At 45.1% G+C, this 7,263-nt stretch overlaps 1 pseudogene across 1 annotated transcript; it reads right to left on the bottom strand.

Moving 5' to 3' along the window:
• Nucleotides 1-5,836: 5,836 nt before the first annotated feature.
• On the bottom strand, nt 5,837-6,829 carry LOC306659203 (glyceraldehyde-3-phosphate dehydrogenase-like; annotated as a pseudogene). The gene has a single exon. The product of its transcript is annotated as a glyceraldehyde-3-phosphate dehydrogenase-like (transcript).
• Between the last annotated feature and the right edge of the window lie 434 nt (nt 6,830-7,263).

Raw genomic sequence — 7,263 nt, 5'->3', positions numbered from 1 at the left:
CACTTGTTGACCAATGGTCATCCAAAGGGGACCTAGACTGTGGGCTGAGGCAAGGCCTGTTTGGGCCTGTGTCTCTGGTTTTACCGTCCTTGTGGGGAAACCTCACCCGGCAGGGAAGACTCACCCGGTGGGGAGGTCTCATTGGTCAGTTCCCTCCTAGAGGTTCCCCTCAATTTACAGCTACCGCCTGGGCTGGGCTGCCTTCCTCTGCAAAGTTCCCAGGGGCCCGGCCCTACCTCCTGGGCCTGGGAGCCTCACCCTTCGCAGATGAATCTCCTTAGGCTGCCCCTCCTCAGAGAATCTGCCCGCAGTCCTGGAACCTTCGCTGTGCCCCTAAGCGTGTCTCTGTGGGGCTCTTCCACCAAGAAGCCTCCTAGATCCTGGGACCCTGCTGTGCACCTAATTGCCTGGCTATGCGGCCCCTCCTCTGAGCAGCCACCTGGGGCCCCGTACAATCGCTCTGAGTCCCAGAGACCCGCCACACACCTCTTCCTCCAGACAGCCGCCCAGTATTCCGGTGCGGTCACTAGGAGTTCAAGCAACTCACTGTGTGCCTCCTCCCACCAACCACCCGTAGCCCTGGGCAATCAATCACTCCGAGTCGAAATGACCCTCCCCGTTCCTCCTCCTCCTCCTGGTAACCCCCTGGGTGTTCAGGAGCGGTCGCTCTGAGTGGCTCTGAATCCACGTGACCCGCTGCATGCGTCCTCTGGGCAACTGCCCGGAGCTCTGGTGCAGCCACTCGAGACCAAGTGACCCACCGCGCTTCTCCTCCAGGCAGCCCCCCTGTGTTCAGGAGCGGTCGCTTTAAGTCCAAACAACTCACCACTCGCCTTCTCCTCTGAGCAGCCACCTGGAGCGCTAATGCAGTCACTGCGAGACCAAACGACCCGCCGCGCTCCTCCTCCTCCTCCTCCTACTCCTCCGGGCAGGCCCTGGGGTTCAGAAGTGGTCTGAGACCCAACAGCTCGCCACGCCGCTTCTCCTCTGGCAACCGCCTGTAGCTCTGGTATAGCCACTCCGAATCCAAGTGGCCGCGCTCCTCCTCCTCCTCGTCCTCAGAGCAGGCCCCGGGGTTCAGAAGCAGTCGTTCTGAGTCCAAACAGCTCGCCGCGTGGCTTCTCCTCTGGCAACCGCCTGTAGCTCTGGTGTAGTCACTCCGAATCTAAGCGGCCACGCTCCTCCTCCTCCTCCTCAGGGCAGGCCCCGGTGTCCTGAGTCCACACAGCTCTCCTCGCAGCCCCTCCTCTGGGCCGCCGCCCGGAGCCCCAGTGGTTGCTCTGAGTCCCAGCGCTGTGCTGAGCGGCCTCCTTTACGACGCTCCCAGTTGTTCGAGTTCACTGCTCCAGCAAGGGGAGGGGCGTCTCGCCGGCAGCTCTACTTCACAAAGTTCCCTGCGTTCTGGGACTACCGTCCCATCCGGGACGCCTTCCCAACGGGAGAGACTCACCCGGCTGCTTTGAGTTGGTCCCAAGTCTCTCAATATCTCCTCTTTTGAATCCTGAGTCCTGGAGCAACATGAAATGCAGCCACCCTCTAGGCCGCCATCCTGAAACCCATGAATCTAAATACAACCAGTTACTGCCTAGGTTTTCCATAGGTTAGCAGCTGTGGCACAGGTGTGTGTCCCAGTGACTGAGGTTTTGACAGGTGAATATAATGGGAGAAGAGAGAGGTATTTGTTAAGAGTAGTCATGGGAATGATAGATCATAAAGTCTAAACTGGGAAGTGGAGACATGAAAACAGAGAAGGAATAACAAATAATAAAAAGTAATCACTTATATGTATCAAGGGGATCAAAGAAGTTTTACAGTGTATATAGTGGAACAAGTGAGCCAGAAAGCCAGGAGATGGAATTGGAAAGGTGGCACATTGAAAGTGTGATTTCAGAGGGATGGTGTAACTGGTAATGACAAGCACTATGCTATGACCATGGGTGGGTGACCAAATTTGAATGGAAGGAAAGCTAACTTGAGTTGGGGGTTTGGTGGGGAACAGAGGCCAGGATATGTTTAATCTTGTGACGTTGAAAGTCAGTGCGAATGGTGACAGCTGGAGGGTTGGCAAGGAAGAGTGAGCAAGCATCTCCAAAAAGAGAAGTCTAGGAAGAGGGTCAGTGGATGACGGCCAAAGAATGAAACAAAATGTGGGAAATAAGAAAGAGATTGATGCAAAGGATCTGGGACTTTGAAGGAAATGACTTGGGTATGAAAATGAGCATTCAATACTTTGCTTTTAGCTCTGAGATACATGGGGCATGTGCAGGTTGCAAGGGAGATGTATCCTCAAAGAACAACTGGGTGTGAGGTACAATCAGGAAGTTGAAGTTTAAGGGCAGTTTGTTGATCACAGGAAGCCCTAAGAGAGAATGGAAAGGGATTGGATAAGATTAGGCACCCGTGTAAGAGTGAGTCTGAAAGGGGACCAGGAACAAGAGCAGGGGTGAGGGATAAACATGGATGGGAGAGAATCTTGTGACTACATACAGAAATTAGGTTTCTGGAAACTGGACGGAAGAGAAATATTTTCTTTTGAGGCCTCCAAAATAAGTCTGTTGTTCCCCTTGCTACCCATTGCTCTGAATTGACTTTGTCTTTCTTTTAAGGATTAAGAGCAGCCAGGATACACACACACACACACACACACACACACACACACACACACACACAGTATCTTGTCTATCTATACTATATATACACACACACACATATATATATACACCTTATATATATATATATACACCTTGTATATTTATGTACATATACTATATATATAGTATCTTATTTTATATATCTATACACACACACACACAAGATACTGGAAGGAATAAAACTATTTCTTAGGCTATTTGCAAAATAAATGGATTTTTTCTGATCAAAATGTAATTGACTGTCTTTCCTGACAATTTGCAAAGGATAGAAGTTTTAAGAAGCAAAGTAGTAATCCCTTAAAATTCCCTACTAGAGAATATCACTGCTGGTGTGTTTGCAAAACTATTACTTGCCTTCCCCAATACACAAACATCATACAGATATTGAGAATCTCAGTGGAGAGGAGGAAAGCTGAGAAAGTTCACATGCGATGGTCCTGATTGTCTCAAAAAGAAGAGGAAAATATATTAGCAGCAGAGAGTGGATGGAGTAGGGAGAGCTTGGAGAGTGGGAAATGACCACACGACTGTTATGGTGATATTGACAGGAAATCACATGGGGAGGATAGTTACTGAGCAACACTGAGCACACAGATAACAGAATTCTGCCACTTGCCCACAGGCTCTAAAAGTAAGCATTCCATTGACTCCCAACCCACCCCTACACCAATATTAGAAGAAAGATATAGTGTGTTATTGGATACCATCATTTATTCTATAAAATCTATGGCATTTTTATTTCATTATGTTTCTTTTATTTTGTTGGCAGCATTTCAATATCAAGCAACTGACTTCAATTAAAGGTAAGGCATGGGATGACTGATGTGTTTCCTGTCTACCTTGATGGCATCTCAAGAGTTAAAATGGTAGAAGATGAAAGAATACCAGAAATATAATGAACTTGTGGATAAATCATCAACTACTCATGAATGCTCTCTTAAAGGTTTGGGAACTGGGGTTCAGAGATAGGAATGAGCTTTCCCAAAATGGGACAAACCATTAAAGGAAAAGTATAACACCTTTTTTTAAAGACCACATGAGTTAAACAGGGCTTCAGATTTTTTTTTTTCTGAAATTGCTACAAACATTATTGGTAGAGATGATGAAAGCCTTTTGCAGCAGATGATGTAAGAAATGAAAAAAAAAAAAAGAAAACTGAAAGAGAAAAAAAAAACTCTTTAATTTATATCTTGACATATGTTAAAAACACAAGGAAATGACTTCTAAAAGATTATGGTGGCCAACTTGTTTTGTCAGACCCCCCCCCATGGTTAGGGAAGACAGAAGCTGGATTCCCCAAGAAAAGTTATTACTTTGTTTTCACCCAGAAGTAGATCACATAATTGAGAATTGTGTAAAGTTTATGTTTCTGTGTCTTTTGAATGTGTTTCTAAGTAAAAGGTTCACGTTTTAAAGAACTAATATATATTTTTTTGAATAAAGAAATTTTGTTCTACTTGTTTTCTTCCTTTATTATCTGTAACCGAACTCTCAATAATTCTGGTACTGTTAAGAGTCTTAAGCACAAGGTCATGATTCTTGCTCTTTCTCTCTCTTTCTTTCTCTTGACAGCACCAAGACACAAGGTGGCAGCAGGTCCACAAAACTGCTGACCCAGAGAGAGGAGCTGGACAGCACCTGGCCAGGAGGGCAGCGCAGCTTGAGCATGTAGGCCCGTGGACAGACAGGTGCACAAGACTTGGAAATAAAGGGGATCTCACCAGGGTTCAGCCACTAGGGAGTCTGAGGCCCCTGAGCAGAGGTGGATGCTGGGGAATTTGTGGCAAGAACAGGAGCAGGCAACTGCAGATAGAGAGGATCAGCACTCACAATGTCAACGAAGCTTTATCCTTGGAAAAAACTTCCTGCCTGCCCCTGCTACTGGGTCCTTCTAAGGCCATGGTGGCTGTGGGATAAATAAGCAACACAAGACTCATGACTAAGGCGAGGGGCTTTTTCTTCTTAGATGCAGCCTGAAAAAGAAATGCACATCAAATCCTCAAGAATCTTTTCCCCTGAGGTTTTGGATCTGAGATAAAAATCCTCCAGGGTTTTTCCTTACTGAATGGGTGAATGTTCCAAGCACATAGAATTTTTTTTTTTTTTTTTTAATTAACTAGGCAATTGTGTTCTCATTCATTATAAGGAGGACCCTCAGAGTACATCTTCTGCCCATAGGGTCTTATGTCCTTCAACCAAAGGCATTCTCTTATCTCTCCCTCACTGAATAAAAAGGACAGAGACAAAGCAGGAAAACATAGACAATACAGCACCCCTGGCTTTATCTCTTTTTTCCCTTATTTGATTCTTCAATGCCTTTGCTCTTTCAGTCCTAACTCCTCAGTCTCTACCCACATCCCTTCTTGTTTAGTGTTTTCGTGCATTTATAGCTGATAGACAAATTTGGGGATACTAATAACATCTTTGTAACAGTTTCCCATGAGATTAGGTACTCAACAAATAATCAGTTGGATTAATTTATAAATGATTGTCATTAGCATCACAAAGCACTTATTCAATTCAGACTTTGCAATTTATATTCACCATTTCGTTGTATCTTCACAATAGTTTGAAACTGGGATTTTTATACCCATTTTACAGAAGAGGAAACTGAGTCACAGAAAGGTTATGCTGCCTTTCCCCGCATTTATCAGTTGTGCATGCTAATAAGTGCTGGAGCCAGGATTTGAACCCAGGTAGTCTGGACTGTACCACTCTCTTGATCACTAGGGTTCTAAATTCAGTACTGTAAGAATCATACCAAGGGTGGGTCTGGGGGAAGGAAAGCTGGCACATAGAAACTAGGAAGCCTTAAATGTATGTTCAAAAGATCCTCTTAAACATTTTGTTAGTAAAAAATGTGAACTTACATAAAACTGAAGAGAATAGTATAATGAACATCTGTGTATAATTACCCAGCTTCAAAACATATCTTGTTTCATTTAAACCTGTGTCCCTCACCAATTCCCCAAATTATTTAAAGCAATATCTAGACAATATCATTTCATCTATAAATTATATATATATATATATATAGAGAGAGAGAGAGAGAGAGAGATAAAAGATATGGAATCTCTAAGTATTCCAGTATTATTATTTCAGTTAAATATCAAATATAACTTTTTTGGGGGGGTACAGTGAACTTTATTGATGGTATGTGACAGTAGGGCTCCCTAAGCGTCTAGGATGGAAATTGGGAGGAGGGGAGATTTTCAGTGTGTTGAGGGACTGAGTTAGGGGCAGGGATTCCACAGCTGAGGGTCTCTCTCTTCCTCTGTGTTCTTGCTGGGGCAGATGGTCCAGGGGCTCTTACTCCTTGGAGGCCATGTGGACCATAAGGTCCACCACCCTGTTGCTGTAGCCAAATTTATTGTTATACCAGGAAATGAACTTGACAAAGTGGTCGTTGAGGGCAATGCCAGCTCCAGCATCGAAGGTGGAAGAGTGGGTATCACTGTGAAAGTCTCAGTCTGTGTAGCCCAGGATGCCTTTGAGGGGACTCTCTGATGCCTGCTTCACCACCTTCTTGATGTCATCGTATTTGGCAGTTTTCTCCAGGCTACAGGTCAGATCAACAACTGACCCGCTGGGGGTGGGCACACGGAAAGCCATGCCAGTGAGCTTCCCATTCAGTTCAGGGATGACCTTGCCCACAGCAGTGGATTCAGGGATGATACCCTGGATAGCCCCACGGCCATCACGCCACAGTTTCCCAGAGGGGCCATCCACAGTCTTCTGAGGAGCAGTGATGGCATGGACTGTGGTCATGAGTCCTTCCGCAATGCCAGAGTTGTCATGGATGACCTTGGCCAGGGGAGCTAAGCAGTTGGTGGTACAGGAGGCATTGCTGACGATCTTGAGAGAGTTGTCGTACTTCTCATGGTTCATGCCCATTACAAACTTGGGGGCATCAGCAGAAGGGGCAGAGATGATGACCCTTTTGGCACTGCCCTTCAAATGAGCCCCGGCTTTCTCCATGGTAGTAAAGACACCAGTGGACCCCACAACATATTCAGCACCAGCATCACCCCATTTGATGTTGGCAGGATCTTTCTTCTGGAAGAAGGAGATGGACTTTCCATTGATGACAAGTTTCCCATTCTCAGCCTTGACCGTGCCATGGAATTTACCATGGGTAGAATCATACTGAACATGTAGACCATGTAGTTGAGGTCAATGAAGGGTCATTGATGGCAACAATATCCACTTTGCCAGGGTTGAAAGCAGCCCTGGTGACTAGGCGCCCAATTTGACCAAATTCGTTCACTCCAACCTTCACCGTTGTGTCTCAGGGACACAGATGGTACTGCATGAGTAGAGAAGAAGCGGCTGTCTGTCAAACAGGGAGGAGCAGAGAGCCCAAGTATAACATTTTTAAAATAAGACTTTTCTTAATCTTGAAATGTTAGCATAAAAATATGAAAAACTACCCCTTTAAGATAGAATGAACTGAACAGAAAGCTGTTCTCTAATAAGATATTTCTGAAATGTAGAAAGTCTAGGTGCCTCTTTTTTTTTTTTTTTTTTTTTTTACTGGTTCTTTTTAGTTATACATGACAGTAGAATCTATTTTGATATATTTATACAAGCATGAAATATATTAACAGGGACT

Source organism: Sciurus vulgaris (assembly GCF_902686455.1).
Source record: "Sciurus vulgaris genome assembly, chromosome: 4".
Lineage (NCBI taxonomy): Eukaryota > Metazoa > Chordata > Mammalia > Rodentia > Sciuridae > Sciurus > Sciurus vulgaris.
This window is presented reverse-complemented; position numbering and strand designations above follow the sequence as displayed.